At 42.1% G+C, this 25,347-nt stretch overlaps 1 protein-coding gene across 2 annotated transcripts in view; it reads right to left on the reverse strand.

The window, feature by feature from the left end:
• Nucleotides 1-18,580: 18,580 nt before the first annotated feature.
• The window catches only part of tdrd3 (tudor domain containing 3), a 116,919-nt gene continuing 110,152 nt past the window's right edge, over nt 18,581-25,347 (reverse strand). For both annotated transcript variants that reach the window (XM_048533077.2, XM_048533075.2), the window contains one exon: nt 18,581-19,165. The gene's annotated coding sequence lies outside the window, so the exon portion shown is untranslated. The remainder of the gene's footprint in view (nt 19,166-25,347) is intronic.

The following is a 25,347-nucleotide window of genomic DNA, read 5'->3' on the forward strand; positions in this document are numbered from 1 at the left end:
TGAGCCACTCCAACAGCTCTTTGGTTATTGGAATATCTTGCCACTGTCTTATATGCAGTCTTATCTTCAAATAAAGAGCCCACATCACTCTTTCACCAACCTTTGTGAATGGTTGGTATGTTTATATCAAAAAGAAAAAGAATTTCACAATATTGTGATCTTATCTTCAACCCAACTATTTTTCTCTCTCTCTGCTGAGAGCCTATAAATGCCAAAAATATTTTAAACGATGAAATGGCTCTAAACATCTTTTTCATTCCTTTCTGGGTAAGCACAGAAGCGATAGGGTTAGTGCTGCTTCCTCACAGCACCAGGGATCCAGGTTCGATTCTAGCCTCAGGTGACTGTCAGTGTGGAGTTTGCATGTTCTCCCTGTGTCTGCGTGGGTTTCCTGGTGCAGGCTGGGTGGATTGGTCATGTTAAATTGCCTGTAGTGTTCAGGGATGAGTAGCTTCAGTGGGATGGGTCTGGATGGGATGCTTTGTGGACTTGCTGGGCTGAAGGGCCTGTTTCCACACAGTTGGGATTCTATTAAAAAATAATTTTTCTTACTAACATTAATAATATGTTATAAGCAATTAAAATAATTTATTCTGTCATAAGCAAAGGGATGAAATATGGATTTGGCTGTGGCTGGCTGAAATGGATCATTTATAAATGTTTCGAGTTGAAAAACAAGTCTTCTTCCAAAACAGTTGAAGTACAAATTTCAAAATCATCCAGCTAGTTCTACAAATGAGGCAAAAACTGGAATTCACGGACCATTTGTGAGGCATGATCTAAAATATCACATTACCACAGGTACCTGAAACTCTTTGCTGCAAAAATCCTTTGTTGACCTTTCCATAATAACCCCAGATATTTCCAACTCAGAGCAGTCAGTAAAGGTTAAATTGCAAATCTATTATCCCTGAGTCCCAAAGAGGTTGATCTAAACTACCCCAGAAGCGTGGAGCATTTTTCACTTTAATGGTGACTCAAAAGAGAAATAATGCGTGCACTGGGCTTAACTTCAGGCACAATTGGAATATAATTGAGTGCTATGTAATTGTCGTGATCTGCAGTCTGACATATAATTTGCATTTACATTTTTGAAAAAGCACAAAATAATTACCACCTACTTTTATGTCATGTGATATCTTCTATACTTTTGATAATGAGGAAGAAAATAATTTCTCTTAAAGCATATTAATACTGTTGTCATGCAATGAATTGGCATGTAATACATGCAGGTTGTTATCATAAATTGAATGCAAAGGACAAAATTTCGAGTCAGTGATACAGGTTTCACTAGCATAAACTGTGCAAGCAGGAAGCAGGAAATTACTTGAGGAATTCTATTTGCCAGATTCCCATTCGACCACTGTGATAATAACAGTATCAGAGATTAAATTAATTATTACAAGTTAGCTAATAGTGGAATGCTAATAAATACGAAACAGTTCCTCAATTCTCCCCTGGGACTATCTGTACAATTTATCTGTAAAAAAAGTTACTGATGCAGGTCAATGTTATTGTGGGTTTTTAGCAAGTGATTCTTAAGAGGTATCATTGTATTTTTTCTAGACAGCACTTCTGATTAAAGATTTTGTATTTTGTGATCTGAATGGTAATTGTTTTATTTTACTTCTACGAAGGAAAGAAAGAAGCGAAGGAAAAGAAAAGCTTGCTTCACATAAGGGTGTTTGGGGCAGAAAGTTAAAGTGACAAATTTATTAGAAATGCACATGCAAACAACATCCATGAAAGGTTGACACTCACAGAATCCCCACAGTGTGGAAAGAGGCCATACAGCCCATCAAGTCTGCATTGACACTCTGAAGAGCATCCCACTCAGACTCAGCCACCCCACCCACCCTATCCCTGTAACTCTGCATTTCCCATGGCTAATCCACCTAACCCGCACATCTTTGGACTGTGGGAGGAAAGCAGAGCATCCAGAGGAACCCCACACAAACATGGGGAGAATGTGCAAACTCCACACAGATAATCGCCTGAGGGTGGAATCAAACTCTGGCCCTTGATGCTCTGAGGCAGCAGTGCTAACCATTGAGCAACCCATGTCACCACTTTGCTAATGTTATTCATGTTCAAATACCATTGAAGCTCAATTAGAACCAGAGCTCTGGTGAGTTACATTACTATGGCAGGGAGAAAAGGCTTAAACTAAATATTGGAGACAATAGATCAAATGATAGAGGATCAAAGGATAAATTAAAGAGAGCAAAAGAGCAGAGCAGTATTAACGGTGAAAATTGTATAAGTCTGAAAGCCAACAAACATAAGGGTGTGCTAATAGCTAAGCGTGGAGACTGCAAATATAATGAGGCAAAAATAAAGACTGTACCTGAATGTGTGTTGAATTATTAAAAAAAAGATGAATTATCAGCTCAAATAGAAATAAATATGTATAACCTGAGAGGTATTATAAAGACATGGCAGCAAGATGCAAAGGCTTGGATTTGAATATCCAAGAATACATGATATTGAAGAAGGACAGGAAATTGGTGCAACTCTTCTAATCAAGGATGACATCAGCGGAATAGTGAGAGATAATCTTGGATCTAAAGATCAAAAGGGTAGAATCAGATTTGTTGGAAATTAGAGATAGCAAAAATAAGAAGGTGTTTGTAACAGTAGTTTAAAGGACCCGAACACTACTTTGTAGGAAGGGATATAAAATAAAGCATAATGGGAGTTTGTGAGAAAGTTACAGTGATAATTACGGTCAATTTTAATGTCCCTATAGATTGGACAAGTTATATTAACAAAGTTAGCGTGGAAGATGAAATGTTTCCTAAAGCAGACATTCTGATGCCGACCAAAGAGGAGGATTTACCAGGCCCAGTAATATTCAGTAAGACAACTTTAACCATAGACCTCAAGGTAAAGGTACCCTTGAAAAGCAGAGATCATAGTTTTGCAGTTGGATTGAAGGAGAGATGAGTGGGCGTAACTCTATTGTTTTAAACTTTAATAAGGCAGTTATAAGAGTACAAAGGGAGAGCTAGGTAAAGCTCACTGAGAAATTAAGAAATACATCAATATTGAAGATGCAATGGCACACATTTAAGGAAATATTTCATAATACTCAGAAAGGTCAATTTCAGTGAAAAAGAATGACTCTAGGGAATGTATCCATGCCTAAGGAAAATAGTATCTGATTGTAAAGAAAGAACACATTCTTGCAAAGATTATCAGCCATGAAGAAATGGATTGAATATTTTAAAAAGCAAAGAATGAGTAAGAGATTAATAAGGAGGTAGAAGTTAGAATATGAGAGAAAGCTACCTGGAGATATAAGAGTAAATTGTAAGAGTAAATTTCGACTGAAATTAAAACAAGAAGCTAAAGTGAGATTTCATCCTCTAAAGAGTGAGACAGGGAATCAATAATGGAAAGGAAGGAAATGACAGATACCCCAGGCAGATATTTCATATTTGCCTTCACTGTAGAAGGTGCAACAAACATCTCAGAATTTTTTGTAAATCAAGAGGTGAAAGCAAGTTAAATCAATTGAAGTCTTAGTAAATTTCACTGGACTCAGGATTTACAGCCTTTTCAGATGAAGAATTTAGAATCACACTATCCCTACAGTGACATATAGTTTCCTGACTTCATCCTTAATTAGCTCTGTTCTTATTCCAAGGGAATTCAAAACAAGTTAACATAATGTGTTCTCATCGGTTAACTTTTAAGTACAAGTTTTATTGTCATAAAACCATTGGATACTATGATGGAACATCACAACCTTCATGATTTATTTGTTTTAAATACCTGAGCAGAGGGTTGTTACAATACAGCCCCGAAAGAGTCTACATCCTTTGCCACATTCTGAATGACATTACTATCCAGGACTAATCACATAACAGAGGCAAAGCTAGAAGGAGATTGACTCCATCAAATCACTGACAACTATTCGATCAGATCTAAATCCTGCAGTTCTTCAACATCCATTTGTGAATGGAGTTGGGCAATTAAACAGCCAACAGAAGAAGGGGTCTCCAGAAATATCCCCATTCTGAGTGTTGGGAAGCACAGCACATCAATGCAAAAAACAAGCCTGAAGAATTTTATTACATTTTTTTAGCCATAACTGCTGAGTGGATGATCCATCTCAGCCCCCTCCAGAGGTGCCATGATCACAGATACCAGGCTTTAGCCAATCTGATTCATTCCACATAATATAAAGAAACAGCTGGAGGCACTGCAAAGGCTGTAGGCCCTAACACCGCCCTGGCATTTGTACTGAAGATTTGTGTTCCAAAACTAGCTATGCCCCTACAGTCTGTTCCAGTACCATCCACATGGTAATGTGGCAAAGTCACGCAGATCTTAATTTAAAAACCCAGCAATTATTCTTTCACTGTTGCTGAGTCAAAAGTTCAAGAACTCTCTCCTTAATTGCACTGCAGCACCGAAAGTGGATAAAACAGCAGCAGGTCATCACCCTCTGCTCGACAGTTAGGATGAGTGAAAAATGCTGGACTTGCGAGCAACACTGACTTCATCTAAAAGAATAAAAATAAACTCCACAACTGTTCTTTCAAAAGGGTGGATGCTTCACTAATACCCAAGATTATGCCATTTTGATTATTTGTGTCAGCAATCCTGGAAGGAACATTAAATTATGCCATTAAACAGTTGTCACATTGGTTTGAAATTGTGCCATCTTTTCACAACCAGTCCCATTCAAGCTAATAGTGAATATAGTATAGGTTACTGATGTTGGTAAGCAGCTCCGATATGATGTTTGTTTGTTTTAAATACCTGAGCAGAGAATTGTTACAATACAGCCCTGAAAGAGTCTTCATCCTTTGCCACATTCTAAACTCAAAAGTTGCCCTGAGTGCAAAATGCAGCAACCCTCCTCATACCCAACCCTCCTCATACCCAACCCTCCTCATACCCAACCCTCCTCATACCCAAACCTCCTCATACCCAACCATCCCCATACCCAACCCTCCTCATACCCAACCATCCTCATACCCAACCCTCCTCATACCCAACCGTCCTCTTACCAAATGAATGCAGCAATTCGTTTCTTTCACCTGTTCTCAAACAGTGGATCTGGGTGCAAGAACCCGCCTGCAGTCCTAGCCCTCACTGAAGTCCAACTACTAAACTTAATGAGGGTGAAGCGAGCTAGCAGAGTTAGCCCTTCCTTACTGGGGCAACTAAAGTACTTGCAGTGTTCCAATGGGATAGCAGGAACTGCAGAGGCTGGAGAATCTGAGGTAACAAGGTGTAGAGCTGGATGAACACAGCAGGCCAAGCAGCATCAGAGGAGCAGGAAAGCTGATGTTTTGGTTTGGACCCTTCTTTAAAAAAAGATTTTCTGATCTTCAGATTTTCTGAAGAAGGGTTCAGACCCGAAACATTAGCTTTCCTGCTCCTCTGATGCTCCCTGACCTGTTGTGTTCATCCAGATCTACACCTTGTTATCTGCAGCATTCCAATTTTGCCTGTTCTCTCAAAAAGTTACAGCATGAGGCCTCAAGATACTAAAGTGTGTATCTGGATGAACACAGCAGGCCAAACAGCATTTCAGGAGCACAAAAGCTCACGTTTCGGGCCTAGACCCTTCATCCAGCCTCACACTTTGTTATCGTGGATTCTCCAGCATCTGCAGTTCCCATTATCTCTGATACAACATGAGACCTCAAACTGCCGTTGTATCAGTACCATGATACCAGTCTGATGGAGATGCTCCTATCTAATTCAATCTTGCTGGGTTTATATAAGGCCAAATCTGAAATTGTGATATTGAAATGATATGATATCTGAGAAAACTAGGCTATTACTTTGTTACACAGGTCCTTAATATGTAGCGTTTGCACCAATATACTTGTTTTGGTTATTGTACAGATCCACACATAATCAGCTCTATTTAGAGGAGGTGTCAAGGAACATTGACATCTCACAATATCAGATCAGGCATTGGCAAGGAAACCTGCTCATTACAGCCTACTGCTGTCCCTCAGCTGATGAATTCAGCTTTGAACCTTTGTACCCAAGATGGCATTGTAAGTGGTGACTTGTAATTTTTCACCACACTCACATCAGCACGTGACAATAGAGATAATTCACTTCAAACACCTCTCTGAGAAAGGACTGAGGACGATGAAAGTCCAGAATGTATTCTATGCGAAAGACTTCATTAACCATCATAAACAGTGACCAGTTACTGCCACTGAGCTATCAATCCCAACAGACAGAGGCACCAGGCTGGGCCTGCAATTGGTGAGAAGGGCACCAACATAACCGCATAAAATACTCAAACACATCTTCACTAATCTATTTGCTGTCAAGGTGTCTGTCTGGGGCAACACAGAAATCCTCCTGGCAACACGTCCTGCCTTCATACTGAGGGCACTCAGGCACCCTTCAGTTTGTGGCACAACACAACCACCATGCTCCATGGCATCAATTACAAACAGTTATAACATCTCAAAAACTGAACGTCCAGGAGATACTATGGACCAACAATAGCAGCAGAAATTTACATTGCCATCTGAAAGCCGATAGTCTGTCATTTTGCTAACTCCTCTATCACTGTAAGCCAGGTGACCAACCCTCCAATTAAAGGCCATGTAGGAGACAATATCCCAGGCATATCTGCTAATTAGACGTGCAAGATCCCACAAAAGTCATTGCAAGGCAGGTTGTTCAACAGTAATGTTCTATCCCGAATCAACATGCTCAGTATTTGCCGTTTGTACGTCTGACACCAGACCCATGAAATAACATAGGGATTGGGAACTGGTCCTGGCTGGACCAGAAAGAATGTTTTAGGGATGTCCTCAGAGCATTTGTGAAGAGGTTATATTTCCCCATGGACTCATGCACATCCCTGGCCTCTGACCTAAACAGAGAAGTTGCATTCAGGAAAACTCTGAAAGCATCAAGAGGCTGTGACAGGAACATGTAGGGCTGAAGTCAAACAGAGGAGCACCAAACCCCCCCCAAATCAGTCATTTCCATGATCTTTGCATCACCAACTGTCCCACATGTGGCAGGTTCTGCAGATTGCCTACTGGACATATCAACTACCTCAGAAACTATTGAACTGTAGTGAAAGCAAGTTAGCATTCAACACAAAGGATTTGAGCAAGTCAACACTGGGCTACATGCATGGTTAACATGAAAAGCAGCACTCCATAGATAATGCTAAACAATTCATAGCAACAAATCAAGTTAAGCTCTGCAACCCTGTGACAACCAGCTATGAATGATTGTGACCAATTAAACAGTGAATGGAGTGGGGTTCGCCTGTATGAATATCCACAACAATAATTACAGTGGGCCCTGGAAGCGATCATCTCACTCCCAGAACATGGTTGTACAAGTTCCTCAGGAAAATGTCCAATGATAAATTGCATTCAACTGCTTCATTAATGACCTTCCTTCTATCATATGCTTAGAAATTGGGCTGTTTGCTGATTGTACATTACTCAGCCCCATTAGCAGTTCCTGGAGTATGAAGTAGCTTATGACTGCATGCAGCAAAACTTGAATAACCATCCAGGCTTGGGTTGCTAAATAACAAGTAACACTTGCATTTCCATGCACTGACAAATTCCAACAAAACAAAAAGTATTCCCCTTTTTATGACAATACATAGCATTACCGGCATGGGCCCGTACAGCTTGGAAACAGACCCTTTGGCCCAACCAGTCTGTGCTGAATATAATTCCAAACTAAACTAGTCACACCTGCCTGCTCCTGGCCCATATCCCTCCAAACTTTCCCTATTCATGTACTTGTCCAAATGTCTTTGAAACAGTGTAATCATTTCCACATCCACCACTTCCTGTTCTTCTGTAAATTCTTCTAATTTGAAGACCAGACGCTTTGAATCATATTCAAGGAGGTGTGCCATTTTCTGTTATTCCCTTACCTATCGTTATCAATTTGTTATTTCTAGAAGTTTGCTGAGTGCTTATTGGCTGTGGTATTTAGTCTATTACAATATTGACTGTCTATCTCTCTCTTCGGGTACCCTGTCCTAAGAGGGTGTGGGGAATCAGGGACTACATTTGGATGGGTCCATTACCACACTGGTCAAATACTGCAGTGGCTTTCCATTGCCTTCAGTAACACTAATGGGAAACATCTCCACTCTTAATATAACGAAGAACTGTAGACGCTGGAAATCTAAAACCAAAAACAGAAGTTTCTGGAGAAACTCTATGGGTCCGCCAGTGCTTGTGGAGGGAAAGCTTTGGGTCCAGTGAGTGGGATCTTTACTGGTTTCCCTCTCCACAGATGCTGCCAGACCTACTGAGCTTCTCCAGCACTTTCTGTTTTTGTCTCCACTCTTATAGCCTGAGGCGCATTAGAACTTCTTACAGATCAATTACCACATTGCGAACACACTTACCATGGCCACCAAATCCTGATGTGGGATTTGAATCTAGACTTTCCTGGCCCAAGAGGTAGGGACTGCTATGTGTTCCCTGAAGACCTCGCTGACAGCAGAATAACATAAAGACAAAGTGTTTTTTTTTGTTTCTTTTCTCCTCAGCATTTGGGAACATCCTGACTCTCATTTACTTTTGTCATTGTCTCATTTCTTTCAATTTCATTTCTCTTTTGCAATAGCAGTAGGTTGCTCAGTGTGCATCGTTACAGCTGGATATTGACAATATTGAGGTGTGCATGTGTAAAGTTGCTCTTGCACACAGGTGTCAAGATATCTTTTTGGTAAGAGAACAACTGAGCTATCCCGAACACTTACCACCCTTCAAAATTCCACAAATCAGGCAAATCCAAAACCATCCATGTTTGAGATGTTTCTATATATTAACCTTGATCGACTGGTAAACTTACTCAAGTCAAATTCCAGTACACTTTGTTTTGCTATTCTATCTTATTATTAAAATTCATATGCGTCACACAATTCAGGAAGATTTCAACTTCTACAAGGCTAACTAATTTCCATTTTGTAGGCACCCTGAGCCACATCTTTATTCCAGATGTGAGAAACTGACAGGCAGATCATTTTGGCATTCTAACGCCACACCACATTAGCACCACTAACACTGGGCAAAAATGTCAACCAATATTAGCCAAGAGTATACTCTGGCAGCTGGTTCAAAAGAACAGGCACAGGCAGGAGCTGGGAGCTGGGAGCTCGGAGCTGGGAGCTGGGATCAGGGAGCTGTGGAATACGTTAAAATGTGAATGGCATCCATGACAATGTTTGCTGCTGCTTTTGGAAGTGAAAACATAGAGAGAGCACAGGACCAATGCAGCCTTGGGCAGCCATCCTCAATAAATACTCACACTCGTCTCCCGCATTTCCCGCAACACATCCCTCACACCCTGCCCCCACCACAACCGCCCAAAGAGGACCCCCCTCGTTCTCACACACCAACCCACCAACCTCCGGATACAACGCATCATCCTCCGACGCTTCCGCCATCCTCAGTCCGACCCCACAAACCAAGATATTTTTCCATCCCCATCCTTGTCTGCCTTCCGGAGAGACCACTCTCTCCATGACTCCCTTGTCCGCTCCACACTGCCCTCCAACCCCACCACACCTGGCACCTTCCCCTGCAACTGCAGGAAGTGCTACACTTGCCCCCACACCTCCTCCCTCACCCCTATCCCAGGCCCCAAGATCACTTTCCATATTAAGCAGAGATTCACCTGCACATCTGCCAATGTGGTATACTGTATCCATTGTATCCGGTGTGGCTTCCTCTACATTGGGGAAATGAAGCAGAGGCTTGGGGACCGCTTTGCAGAACACCTCTGCTCGGTTCGCAATAAACAACTGCACCTCCCAGTCGCAAACCACTTCCACTCCCCCTCCCATTCTTTAGATGGCATGTCCGTCAGGGGCCTCCTGCAGTGCCACAGTGATGCCACCCAAAGGTTGCAGGAGCAGCAACTCATATTCCGCTTGGGAACCCTGCAGCCCAATGGTATCAATGTGGACTTCACCAGCTTCAAAATCTCCCCTTCCCCCACTGCATCCCAAAACCAACCCAGTTCTTCCTCTCCCCCCACTGCATCCCAAAACCAGCCCAGCCTGTCTCCGCTTCCCTAACCTGTTCTTCCTCTCACCCATCCCTTCCTCCCACCTCAAGCCGCACTTCCATTTCCTACCTACCACCTCATCCTGCCTCCTTGACCTGTCCATCTTCCCTGGACTGACCTATCACCTCCCTACCTCCCCACCTATACTCTCCTCTCTACCTATCTTGTTTTCTCTCCATCTTCGGTCCGACTCCCCCTCCCTCCCTATTTATTCCAGTTCCCTCTCCCCATCCCCCTCTCTGATGAAGGGTCTGGGCCCGAAACGTCAGCTTTTGTGCTCCTGAGATGCTGCTTGGCCTGCTGTGTTCATCCAGCTCCACACTTTGTTATCTTGGATTCTCCAGCATCTGCAGTTCCCATTATCTCTGATACCATTTTATCTGCTGCCTGCCTTCTGGCCCAGATCATGGATTTGATGGATTGGGTATAGTGCAATGTCGCATAGTCAGTATACCTTTCAGAGAGATGCCCGTGACATCATCACTGTAACATTTTGCATGACCTGAGAGTGTCAGTCTCCATCCTAATATGAGCCATTTGAAGCATAATACCCTGATGGAAGTAAACTATTCTTTGTAGCTGAATAGCTTAATGTTAGTCCAGATACAGATGTGACTGTGAATGTAATATTTATCTTGGTCAGCTTTACTGAATATCTGGTGGATCTTTCAATACCATGCTACACACTTCCTGGTTTCCTATGTTAATAATTGCCACATCAGGTAAATGTGCCCTGCTTGAGGCAAAACCCACCTCACCAGGCAGCTACACCCTTCTTTCCACCTGGGAGAGAGCTAAAGGTGGAGTTCAGAAACATCATGTTTTTTCCCAGAAACCCAAACTCTCTTCCCAAAATCAAGCCTTTCAGCTCTTTCTGCTACAACCATGGCATTACGTGAGTTCCTGAGTTTTAGTCTGACTTTTTGATGTGTTTGTTACACTGCAGTCAGGAACGATACAAGTTGCCTGTTGTGTTCCAGCCCTGTTCAAACATGGCCCAGTAAAATAGTTAAAGGGCTAATTGACCCAGATTTATTCGGGTGACCTTACATTCCTGTGAGCTGCACAGATGAAATGGGTGGCTTTTCAGAGGTGCCCGGAGCATTGAGTCTGATTGGTCTTCTATAGGAACCATCACTCTCGCCATGTGCTAATGCAGTAAAACTGCTCCTGGGTGAGTTGTAATCTGGGGCTTCCTGGATTCCCTGCTCACCTCCCTTCCTCCGGCTGGTGATCACCCATTTCTACACTGACTGCACTTGTTTACGCTACAAGGTGACCACATCCACGGACATAACTGCCCTGCCTCTGGCTCCTATTCAAGCTCCAAAGCCCAACACCGAAGCTGGTCAGACTGGTGGTCACTCCTGCAGATGACAGGAACTTTCAAAAGTTGATTGGAGGAGGCTATCTGTAGGTAACGGGATGGTTGGGAAGTGGGAGACATTTAAAAATGAAATAATGAAAGTTCAGAGACAGCACATTTCTGTTGGTGTGAAGGGCAAGACGAGTAGGAGTAGGCAGTGCTGGGTGACCAGAGAAACTGAGGCTCTGGTCAAGAAAAAAAAGGAGGCGTATATCAGATATAGACAACTGGGATTGAGTGAATCCCTAGAGGAGTATAAGGGCAGCGGGAATATACTTAAGAGGGAAACCAGGAGGCAAATAGGGGACATGGGATAGGTTTGGCAAATAGGGTTAAGGAGAATCCTAAGAGAATCTGCAAATACATTAGGGGGAAACAGTAACTAAGAAGAGAATAGGACCCCTTAAAGATCAACAAGGCTAACAAGCACTAAACAAATACTTTCCTCTGTAGAGAAAGGCATGATAGCTAGGGAACATGGGGGAATAAATAGTGATGCTGTGAAAGGATTTCATATTACAGAAGAGGAGGTGCTGGAGGTCTTAAAACACATAAAGGTAGATAAATCCCCAGGGCCTGATCAGGTGTTTCCCAGAACTTTGTGGAAAGATAGGGAAGTAATTGCTGGGTCCCTTGCTGAGATATTCGTATCATTAACAGCCACAGGTGAGGTGCCAGAAGACCAGAGGTTAGTTAGGGTGGTGCCATTATTTAACAAAGGTGGTAAGGAACAGCCAGGGAACTATACAGCAGTGAGTCTTATGTCAGTGGTGGCTAAGTTTTTTTCATTCATTCGTGGGATGAGTGCGTCACTGGCTAGGCAGCATTTATTGCCCATCCCTAATTTCCCAGAGGGCAGTTCAGAGTCAACCATGTTGCTGGGGGTCTGGAGTCACCATCAGGCTAGCCCAGGTGAGATGGCAGTTTCCATCTCTAAAGGACATTCATGAACCAGCTGGGGTTTTCCTGACAATCGATGATGGATTCACTATCATCCTTGGATTCTTAATCCCAGATATGGAATTTAAATTCCACCATCTGCCATGGTGGGATTCAAACCCTGGTCCCCAGAACGTTATCTGGGTCTCTGGATTAACAGCTCAGGAATAACATCACTCGGCCACTGCCTCCTCATGTTGTTGGAGGGGATTGTGAGGGACAGGATTTACATACATTTGGAAAAGAAAGGACTGATGATGGATAGTCAGCATGGCTTTGTGCATAGGAATCACGTCTCACTAACGTGACTGAGTGTTTTGAAGATCTGAACAATTTCAATTCACTCACAAAAAACTGAACAACCGTCAATGGCTCAGAACTTTTCATGGTAGATGTCACCAGGAAAGATGTGGAGATAAAGTTGTTAACAAAGTGTGGGGCTGGATGAACACAGCAGGCCAAGCAGCATCTTAGGGGCACAAAAGCTGATGTTTCGGGCCTAGACCCGAAACGTCAGCTTTTGTGCTCCTGAAATGCTGCATGGCCTGTTGTGTTCATCCAGCTTCACACTTTATTATCTTGGATTCTCCAGCATCTGCAGTTCCCATTATCTCTAAGATAAAGTTGTTCATGGCTTTAGTAATTTAGATTAATTATTCCCATTCCCTGCTTCCTATTTGCTTTCATTTTGCTCCTTAATGATGCACTCAGTCAAATCCTGTCTTTATTTCAGTCTGTCACTCTCGCCTAACCTCTTACATTCAGTTCTTTTGATGATGTTTTGACTAAAGTTATATAACAAGGTCAGGAGCCAGATGACAGTGCTGGACATGTAATTATCTTTGAAATGTCATGTTCCTCTCAGGTTTTAGCAGAAAGAATATCAGTTTATCCTTCTTCTCATTATTCAACCCTGATGAACTACATTCCATAGATAAGACATAATGTCCCGACTCCCTGCTTGAGGTAGCTTTGCATACAGAATAAAACCTGACAGTCTGCAGGTATGTTAGATTGCAAAATAAACAAGAAGAACAAGCAAAACTGTATTCTGCGAACTTAAAACTGCTCCCCTCTATGGTTAAAAATAATCAGCCAAATAAAGTAAACTGTGCTGTACTAGTCCTGTAGAGATTAAATAGATGTACATAATGATGCATATCTTTAACTTACAATTCAACATTTTTGCTGTTTATCTGTAACATCTAGACAATAATTTCACAGAATCACAGAATTGTTCTGATGCAGAAGGAAGTCATTCAGCTTTTTGTGTTTGTACTAGCCCTCTGAGCATTTTAACAAAAGGGCCAGTCTCCTGTCTGTTCCCCTGTAATGTGCCTGTCGTTTCTATTTAAATAATCATCCAATTTCCTGTTGGATTCCTCGGTTTGAATCTGTTTCCGCACCATGTCCAGGCACTGAATTTCATCCCTGAATTTATGACCATGTAAAAAGAACTTCCTCCCACCTCATATCTGCTTCTTCTACAAAACATTTTAGAACCATACCCCATGGTTCTCAATTGGTTCATCAATGGCAGCAGTTTCTCCCTAGCTACTCTGTCTAGGCAGGTCATGATGTTGAAAACATCCATTAAAACCCTTTTAAGCTTTCTCCTCTCAAAGAGAAACAGTTCAAAATTCTCCAATCTTTCCTTGTAACTGAAGTTTCTCATCTTTGGAACCATTCTTGTAAACATCTGCTGTATGGTCTCCAATGTATTCACATCATTCCTAAAGTGTGTAGTACCCAGATCTGACAATCAGGTCTAATCAGGGTCTTGTATTGGTCCATCGTAATCTCCCCACTCTTGTTGAAAATGCCCCTCTTTATATACTGTATGCTTTATTAACAGCTTTCTCTAGCTGATCTGCAACATTTAATGACTTATGTGTGTATACAGCCAGGTCTCTCTGCTCCTGCATGCCCTTTAGAATAAAATGTGAGGCTGGATGAACACAGCAGGCCAAGCAGCATCTCAGGAGCACAAAAGCTGACGTTTCAGGCCTAGACCCTTCATCAGAGAGGGGGATGGGGTGAGGGTTCTGGAATAAATAGGGAGAGAGGGGGAGGCAGACCGAAGATGGAGAGTAAAGAAGATTGGTGGAGAGAGTATAGGTGGGGAGGTAGGGAGGGGATAGGTCAGTCCTATCCAGACTGACCTATCCCCTCCCTACCTATACTCTCTCCACCTATCTTCTTTACTCTCCATCTTTGGTCCGCCTCCCCCTCTCTCCCTATTTATTCCAGTTCCCTCTCCCCATCCCCCTCTCTGATGAAGGGTCTAGGCCCGAAACGTCAGCTTTTGTGCTCCTGAGATGCTGCTGGGCCTGCTGTGTTCATCCAGCCTCACATTTTATTATCTTGGAATTCTCCAGCATCTGCAGTTCCCATTATCTCTGCCCTTTAGAATAGTGCCTTTTACTTGGAAATGCTAATTCGCACAGATTTTACAACAATTAAATACTTGTACTAAATAGGGCAGTGTTCATAAATCATGGAATCCCTGCAGAGCGGAAACAGGCCCTTTGACCCAACAAGTCCACACCAACATCTCAACCAGACTCATCCCCCTATAACCCACCTAATCTACACATCCCTGAACACTATGGGGCAACTTAGCATGGCCAATCCACCCTATCCTGTACATCTTTGGACTGTGGGAGGAAACCGGAGCACATGGAGGAAACCCACACAGACACGGGGAGAATGTGCAAACTCCACACAGACAGTTGCCCGAGGCTGGAATTGAACCCGGGATCGTGATGACGTGATGCAGCAATGCTAACCACTGAGCCACTGTGCTGTCCCAAGTTATTCAATTAATTTATATTCTGACTCTTGTTCCTGAGCATACAGGGTTAGTGAAATAAGTAAATTATATCAGCATTTGTCGACTATTTTTGCAAGATTCACAGAAGCAGCAATCACAGTAGTTTTAGATTTAATAGTCGATCATTACACTCCTGACAACGTGCACTGTGCTAGCGCCATGATTTGTTCATCAGTCTGAAGCAGAAATGCAGAGAAATCAATGTACAATACTTAGTTCCCAGTGAATGTTGTCTAAATAAAGTTCTTACTTCAAATATAGACCCTACATTATTGTTTCACTCATCCTCGTCTATAATTGATACATTTATGTCTTACAAAGAAATAATAATTCCTGGTTCTTTTGCAAGTCAGCTTTCTTCTCTGGCCATTTAGTCGCCCACCTATCAGTCAGTAGAAATAGTTTCTCTTTACTGATTCCATTACTTGTTCCACCTGCATACTAACCTTCTGCAATTCATGTACTAAGATACCCAGATTCCTCTGTGCCTCAGAGATGTGCAAACTCTCACCAAATGGATGAAATGTTGTTTTTAATTCTTCCTGTCAAAATGGATAATTTGATATTTCCTCTCATTATACTCCATTGCGAGATCTTTTCCTAAACATTTAACCTATGTCTTTCTCTTTGTAGGCCCCTTCATCTTTTCAGAGCTCAGTTTTCTGCCTAACGTTTGTCGCATGCAAATTTAGCATCTATAATTTTGGTCTGTTCATCCAAATAAGTTGTATAAGCTGTAAAGTTGAACACTGATTACAACACTGTCACATCATGCCACTGTACACAACACTCGCAGTATGTTCTCACCAATACCCTGCACGTCTAGAACAAGAATTCCCTTTATAGTCCATTCTATTGGCAATAGAGATCATTTCATCTGCCTTCCAAATGATTTGCATGCTAACTTTTTTTGTGATTTACGTAGAGATTTTCCGATTCCTCAGTACAATTATTAGGTTGCACTTGCTGACTTTCAGATTGTTTCTCATCAGCTTGTTCAGAGATACTATTACAGACCTCTGGAGCAGGTGGGACTTGAATCCAGGCCTCCTGATCCAGAGGTAGGGACAAAACCACTGCAGCAGCCCCAAAGTTGTGTTGTACAATCACACCAATTGTTTGAATTATGTAAAAGAAAACAACCCGAGGATTCCACAGCATGCAGGCAGGCAGAATGGCATTATTTCCAGCTATTAACTCCAGGTGGACAGCACAAACATAAAACCCAGGCTCATTAAAGTTCCCTCTCAAAATGCATTTATTTCTGACAAGTACTCCATGGAGTTTACAGCGATTACAGGGGAGTCTGACTGGAACTACAGAATACTGAGAGGCCTGGCCAGAGTGGACATGGAGAAGATGTTTCTACTATTAGGAGAGACCAGAACTCCAGGGCACAGCCTCAAGAGTGAAAGGACAACCCTGTAGAACTGAGATGAGAAGGAATTTCAGCCAGAGGGAACTCATTGTCACAGTGGGCTGTGCAGGTCAAGTCACTGAGAGTATTTACAACAAAGATAAATAGATCCTTGATTGCTATGGGGTTATGGAGAGAAGGCAGGATAATGGATGAAGAAGCATATCAGCCATGATTGAATGGCAATAAGCCAGACTGCTTAATCTGCTCATTTTATGGCCTTATGGTCTAGGGTTGGCATTTATTGGCCATTCCTAAGTTCCTTTGAGATGGTGGCGATTTGTTTCATGAGCCACTTTAATGCATTGGTGCAGTTAGACTCACGGTGATGTTCTGGTAGGCTTTCCAGGATTCTAAGATAGTGATACTTAAACAATAACAATATAGTTCCAAGTCCATAGGGTGTGCGGCTTGAAGCAAAACTTGAAGGCAGTGATAGTCTCACAAGATCTTCATGGTGATAGAACTCATGATCTTGGAAGGAGCAGGCCTGACAAATTGCAGTACATCCCATACATGATGTAAACTCCTGCCACTGTCCCTCATGTGAAAGATATAAATGTTTGTAGTAATCCAGTGGAAAGCACTGTACTATCAAGCATCATGAGTGTTATCGGAATGCCCCTACCAGGTAAGTATTCCATCTCAGTTTTGCCTTGTGAACGGTGGACAGGCTTTAGGGAGTCAGGAAGCGAGTTACTCACCACAGAATTCTCAGCCTCTGACTTGTTCTTGTTATCACAGTATTTACATGGCCAGTCCAGTTCAGTTTCTGGTTAATGGAAACCCCAAAGATATTAATAGTTGGTAAGTCATGGTGGCAATGCAAAACGTCAAAGGGAGGTTGCTGGATTCTTTCAAGTAAGAAATGGTAATTCACTGGCGCTTGTATGGTCTGAATGTTACTCACTACTTTTCAACCCAAGTTTGAATAGTTTCAAGGAATTGCAGAATATGGGCATGGACTACTTCAGCAACTGAAGAATTGCAAACACAACTTTACCATCTTCAATGAATATTCCCAGTCATGACTGTATGATAGAGGGGAGGATCATTCATGAAGCAGCTAGCCATAGAACGCTGGGGGAATCCAAACTGTATATCAGTGAACAATGATTGCTGCCAAAGTGCCACTTAACAGAGCTGTTAACAACACTTCTAATCACTTCGCTCACAGTTTAGTAGATGGGTAAATCAATTATTAGAAAGTGGGGAATAAATGTATTATTACAAAATTTACAGACGGCAATATTTGGTGGAAATGAAAGCTGAGAGGATGATACATAGACATTTCAAGGGAATTCAGAAAGGCTAAGTGGATGTAAGATATTACATTTTTCATTTTTGGTTTACAAACAGAAAAGGACATTAGGCTGCATCAATTGAAGAACAGGGAAGTTTTGACAAGTGAAAACAACTGTTGCACATTGTTGAATTACGCTCTACAATGTGTTTTGGAAGAAGAGGGAGGTTGAGACTGATTAGCACCAAGAATCCTTCAAGTTAAGGGAATTCTGAATGGAAACAGCTCCCTGATTGCTTGAGCTGCAGGGTGTTAAACAGCAGTTAAGTGTCAAGAGTGAAGCCTCCAGTCTGGAGAGAGCATCCTCTCAGTTTCTTCACTTTCTTCTGATTTCCCTTCACCATACCAATTTTTTGGAGATTATTTCAAGTCAGAACTAAACATGAAAAAGATACACAAGTAATGGATGCAGTTCAAACTATACTGGTAAAAGTCCACACACTTGGCAATTGTGGAAATATTTAAAATATTATTATCTGAAAGAAAATGTTGAATGAATAGTGCTGCAAATGTGCTTGATCCTTTAACTGCCCTCTGGACTGTTACAGATGGACAATAAACGGTGGCCAGCCAGCGACACCCACATCCCGTGAATGAACAAAGAATATTCAATTTACCACTGAAGAGATGTGTTTTTATATTTAGTAATCACACTAACAATACATAATCTGAAAGTAAATTTCATCTAAAAGTCTCTTCTACACTGAAGAATTTAATTCTTGAAATACTTAGACAATTATTTTGTACCAATTATTGTCCAAACTGTTAAATGGAATGCAATATTTTTAAAACATACTGCAAAAGGGTCATTTTAAATTAAATATTCCATAAACATCTCAATCTTTTTCCCAATCTCTTGTCCTCACATTTTTCTACTGTATGGTTTTGAATCAAATCTTGGAAAGGCACAATTGTATGCCTCTTGCATATTTAATAAGGTTTTCTATGAATTAAATTATTTTCGTTTAAAAAGATGTCAAACAAAAAAAATTCAGCTACTATAACAAATCTTTGTAGATTGCAGAATATTGTAGTTCAATACAAAAACAAATAATAGTGCACTACAATTTTTATTAACAAGATTTTAAAAAGTAATTATTTCATCTACGAATTCTTTTTGCTGATGACGTACACTGTGAAACTAAAGTCAATCGTTGCAGGTCCATTACTTTTCTTTGCACGTGGCTACATCTTCAAAATTTGTAAAATTTATGGCTCGAAACAAATTCTGCTTCTAGAATCCTTTTCTGCATGAACCTGAAATAAAGGAGAGACAAAGAGAAACTTAGACATACGGAATCCACCTCATGGCACTTCCAATATTTTAAACTGAAGATCTCCTCAACACAACAGTTCCACACAGCAAAAGGTAACAGTGCATTCAGTGCCACAGATGATATGTTATTTGTCATTTTTTGAAACACATCAGACAAAAACAAGCAAGATGTGAATTAATTCCGAACATGTGATAATGTGTTTTGCAGGGATTCTCCGAGACCATAATTAAGCTCCATACGCTAGCAGAAGATGAGCTTTGCAACACTTTATATTGTATATTGATGACTTGTAGGAAGAAAGAAAAAAGATAGTTTAGCCTAACTTTCAAATGACAGAAAAGTAGATGTAAAGGCAGGGCCAGCATTTATTGCCCATCTCTGGCTGCACCTTCAGAACGGTGGTGCTAAGCTGTCTTCTTGAAAGACTGCAATCCACGTACTGTAGATCTTCAATGCCCTTGGGAAGGAAATTCCAGGGTTTTGACCCAGCGACAGTGGAGGAACAGTAATATATTTCAAAGTCAGGATGGTGACTGGCTTAGTGGGGTACCGGCAGGGGTTGGTGTTCCCAGATATCTGCTGCCCTTGTCTTCCTAAATGGAAGTGATCTTGATTTAAGGATCTTTAACAAACTTCTGCAGTGCAAACTTGTAGAGGGTACACACTGCTGCTACGATTGACTGCATAAGGTGCAAAATAGCATTTTATAACAACCCACAAGCTTTCTACCTTGACACAAGTCATCAGTAGATCAGGCACTACCAAAACAAAAAAGGAAGTCAAAATCTGGCAAGTGAAGGAGGAGGAAAATTTGGGTGCACTGTTCTGAGGAAGGGTCACCAGATCCGAAACGTTAACTGGACATACAGATCAGAGTGCTTAGAATCAGTGAGGCATGCAAGGTCGCTTTGTACACCTTCTGTGCATCTGTAAGATCAACATTAGACTGGGAAGATGGCTAGTAAAGCATGTTGGAGATAGTAGGAGCTGCAGATGCTGGAAAACCTGAGATAACAAGGTGTAGAGCTGGATGAACACAGCAGGCCAAGCAGCATCAGAGGAGCAGGAAGGCTGACATTTCGGTCCTAGACCCTTCTTCAGAAATGGGGGAGCAGAAGGGGCGTTCTGAAATAAATAGCGAAAGACGGGGAGGCGGATAGAAGATGGATAGAGAAGATAGGTGGATAGGAGACAGTCAGTCAAAAAGGTGGGGATGGAGCTGGTAAAGGTGAGTGTAGGTGGGGAGTTAGGGAGGTGATAGGTCAGTCCAGGGAGGACAGATGGGTCAAGGCGACAGGATGAGGTTAGTAGGTAGGAGACGGGAGTGGGGCTTGAGGTGGGAGGAGGGGATAGGTGAGAGGAAGGACAGGTTAGGGAGGTGGGGACGAGCTGGGCTGGTTTGGGATGTGGAAGGGGGAGGAGGATTTTGAAGCTTGTGAAGTCCACATTGCTACTATTAGGCTGCAGGGGCTGGCCATGGGTACCCACACGGGCCCAAGCTACACCTGCCTCTTCGTAGGTTATGTGGAACAATCCATCTTCGGTACTTCACAGGCCCTAAACTCCATCTCTTCCTCCGTTACATTGACAATTGTATCAGCGCTACCTCGTGCTCCCACGAGGAGCTCGAACAGTTTATCCACTTCACCAACACCTTCCATCCCAACCTTAAGTCCACCTGGAACATCTCCAATACCTTTTTCTTCCTGGACCTCTACGTCTCCATCTCTGGCATCCACCGAGAAACGAATATTCATTTCGAGCCCACTGACTCCCACAGCTACCTAGAATACACCTCCTCCCACCCACCTTCCTACAAAAATTCCATCCCTATTCCCAATTCTTTCGCCTCTGCCCTCAGGATGAGGCATTCCACTCCCGTACATCTCGGATGTCCTCGTTTTACAAGGACCGCAATTTCCCCTCCTCAGTGGTCGAGAACGCCCTCGACCATGTCTTCCACATTTCCTGCAACTCATCCCTCACACCCCGTCCCCACAATAACAACCAAAACAGAACACCCCTCGTCCTCACGTACCACCCCATCAACCTCTGGATCCAACGCATCATCACCTGAAAGTTCCGCCATCTACAATCTGACCCTGCCACCATAGACGTTTTTCCCTCCCCATCCTTGTCTGCTTTCTGGAGGGACCACTCTCTCCATGGCTCCCTTGTCCGCTCCACACTCCCCTCCAGCCCCACCACACCTGGCACTTTTCCCTGCAACCGTAGGAAGTGCTACACCTGCCCCCCCACCAACCCCACTCACGCCCATCCCAGGCCACAAGACGACTTTCCACATCAAGCAGAGGTTCACCTGCACATCTGCTAATGTGGTATACTGCATCCGCTGTACCCGTTGTGGCTTTCTCTACACTGGGGAAACCAAGCGGAGGCTTGGGGACCACTTTGCAGAACACCTAGACTCCGTTCGCACTAATCAACTGCACCTCCCAGTCGCGAACCATTTTAACTCCCCCTCCCATTCCTCAGATGACATGTCTATGCTGGGCCTCCTGCAGTGCCACAATGATGCCACCGGAAGGTTGCAGGAACAGCAACTCATATTCCGCTTGGGAACCCTGCAGCCCAATGGTATCAATGTGGACTTCACAAGCTTCAAAATCTCCCCTTCCCCCACCGCATCCCAAAACCAGTCCAGCTCGTCCCCGCCTGCCTAACCTGTCCTTCCTCCACCTATCCTCTCCTCCCACCTCAAGCCCTACCCCCATCTCCTACCTACTAACCTCATCCCGCCCCCTTGACCTGTCCATCCTCCCTACCTCTCCACCTACACTCACCTTTACTAGTTCCATCCCCACCTCTCTGACCTGTCTTTCTCCGCTTCATCTATCCTCTCCTCTATCCATCTTCTATCTGACTCCCCCCTTCCCCTCCCCCATTTCTGAAGGGTCTCGGCCCAAAACGTCAGCCTTCCTGCTCCTCTGATGCTGCTTGGCCTGCTGTGTTCATCCAGCTCTATACCTTGTTATCTCTAAAGCATGTTGGATCTTGGGCTTCATAAAAGTACTGATTACAAAACAGGGCTCTGGTTAGTGCTACAACTAGAGTGCAATGTCCAATGACTATGAACTGAAACAAATGAAAAGCAGAGCTGAAGAGTGACACCAATAAAAAGCACAGGTTTAAACAAAATTTGTTTGAATGTGTTTCCAAATATATAATCATAAAGTAATAAAGATTTTAAAAAATCATATTAAATACTATGATAGGTTAAAGCTGATGCCCCTCTTTAGCACTATTAAGCTCATAGGGAATTCCACAATTAACCCGAAATTGAGAACAACTCAAATTTCAGAACACTGAGCTATACCAATAAAACCTTCAGCATTTTTAACAGATTTATATTTCTTCCTTGCCCAAAAATGACTACAAAAGTAAAGTTTTCAATGACTTCAACAAATGCAATGTTGGCTTTTATGAAACACTACAAGAGTTAATATTTTTATTAAGTAGTAAAATGCATTATGCAATCTATCCCTGTTCCCTCACCATGCCCAGAGTAATCAGGGCAACACAAATGCTCAACTGAGATCAAAACCTTAAGGCGCAGGAAGAGACTGATGTAAACTTCATCCTTTCATAATGTCGGTCCTCAATGCAGTACTTCAGTTACGAAATTTATATAGATGTCAGTGTTTGCAATGTAAGAATGACTCAGAACTTCTGGTTCATCATTTTAAATTCAACATCACACTTCCTTTAATATCCTATCACTTTTCTGTCACATGTTGAGTTTGTTTTTCTATTTTTGTTACAACACGATTGTCATATATTTTTAATCTGATTACTTAAGTCTTGGTATACACTTCTTGATGCAAGTCACCCTATAATTCAGTCTTTTGACTGCAAATATGATTTTGGAATAATACACCACTATCATTAAAACTGGAAATGTTTAATTTGCTTTCAAAACACATACCTGAACAAAACAGTGAGCCACTTAATTGAGGGCTAAAGTGAACAAATCCATGCAAATAAAACATGCCAGAAATTCCATTTGGTCATCACCAGCACGGTGACTCAGTGGTTAGCACTGCTACCTCATATTGGCAGGGACCTGGGTTTGATGCCAGCCTTGGGTGACTGTGTGGAGTTTGCACATTCTCCCGTATCTGCTTGCATTTCCTCTGAGTGCTCAGATATTCCTCCCACAGGCCGAGGATGTGCATGTTATGTAGACTGGTTATGTTAACCAACCATACTGTGCAAGCTCAGTGGATTGGCCATGGGAGATGCAGGGTTACAGGGGCTGGGCTGGGATCCTTGGAGGGTCAGTGTGGACTTGATGGCCATATGGCCTAACTCCATACTGCAGGAATTCTCTGAACACCACCTTCTCAAGGGCAAGTCAGGGTGGGCAATAAATGCTGGCAACGCCAACATCCAATGAACAAAATTCATCCCTAATATCTATGTGCATGTACTGAAACATTCAGAGTATTGTCCTTCCTCAGATGTTTAAACTTAGATGGCTTAACTTAGATGTCTTTCTGAAATACCAGTAAGAAATCTTAGACCGTACCAGTCACCCTGAATTAAAATTTGGCCTCAGTCAATCCTGATGGTGCAATGGGTAAATAGATGCTACGGCAGCAGAGGTCATACAGGTACTAAGTAATCTCACACGGGACACTGAGTAATCAAGGCTAATGGTTGGGGAAATGGAGAATTCAGCCACTGTGCCAGAATACAATCTCATGACAATGAAGAATGAGCACTTGGGACTTACTGCAGGACTGGTCTTCTAAATTGGACCATGGCAGATGAAAGAACTTTCACAAGAAAGAGAAAGTTCAGGAAAGTTTTTTTTAAAATTGTAAACCCATCTTCTGTTATCTTGTACAAAATTATGGTTCACCCAAGATGTTTAGCAATTTATATTTTAAGGCCTTCTCAGGAATCAGTGCCTGGTTCATAAAATATGGATTACAAGGAAAAAAATCTCACATCAAAGTTTGTATGTAATAACTGTTCAGTAAACTAATGTTTATTTGTTGCTGAGTTAAAGGGCCATCATAAATGGAACTTCTATTATTCCACTAGGTGGCAGTGCAGTCTTTTACATGCTGAGATTAGAAATTGATGGAAGACTGAAGTGTTTAGCTTCCCTGCTAATAAATAATTCCACACTGTTTATATGTGTAATGTTATAAATATAACTTTTTTTAGTTTCTTACATACTCTTTTGGTATTTATGAATGAGCCAGAGTTATTACAATATAGAACTGGCCATTTGGTTGATCAGATCCATACTAGAGGGCAGAAATGCAGTTGTGTTCCCCAGTATTATTCCCATAGCCTTTCAAGTTTACTTCCCTCAAATATTGATTCAATTTACTTTGGAATTATTGACAGTCTTTACTTCCACCGTCCTCACAGGCAGTAGCCACCAGGTTATGACCACATACCGCAAAGTTCTCCCTCACCTCTCTTGACTAAAGGCTTAAACCTGCATTTTTCTAACAGCAAACAAACAGCTTTTCTTTGCAAGCCTTGCTCTGTCATAATCTAGTCAACCTCTACCAAACCCTCTCCTCAATCTCCCTTGCTCCAAGGAGAACAATTTTAGTTTCTCAAAGTTAACCTCATGGTTAAAATTCCTGAAACCTGATCCATTCTGGCAAATATGTTCTGTACCCCTGAAGGATGGTCATGTTTTTCCTAATGTGTGACAATTACAACTGATGACTATAATTCTTCAGTTCTGGCCTAAACAGAGGGTTTACAAAGTTCATAACTTCTCTTGTTGGTGCATAATTCTCAGTTTATGGAGCCCAAGATCATGTATGCTTTGCTAACTACTCCCTCAATATTCTCCATCCTTCAAAGATTCATGGCAATAAAATTGTAGATCCATCTGTTCTTGTACACTTCTTAGAACTGTGTGACTAAAGTTACATTGCTTCTCCCTATCACTTCTGCCAAAATATCTCACCTGCTACTTCTCTGTATTAAATTCCATCTGCCACTTGTCTTACCATTATTCTAGCCTACAGCTTGCAGCTGTCAATTAGTATCATCTTTACTCTTTGCTGCCTTTAGTATAACATTTCATTGCCAGTGATACTATGTTGTGATATCCAACTCACACACAAATATCAAAAAGTGGGTCCAATGTTATCCCTTTAGGATGGT

This window comes from Stegostoma tigrinum, chromosome 6 (assembly GCF_030684315.1).
Source record: "Stegostoma tigrinum isolate sSteTig4 chromosome 6, sSteTig4.hap1, whole genome shotgun sequence".
NCBI lineage: Eukaryota > Metazoa > Chordata > Chondrichthyes > Orectolobiformes > Stegostomatidae > Stegostoma > Stegostoma tigrinum.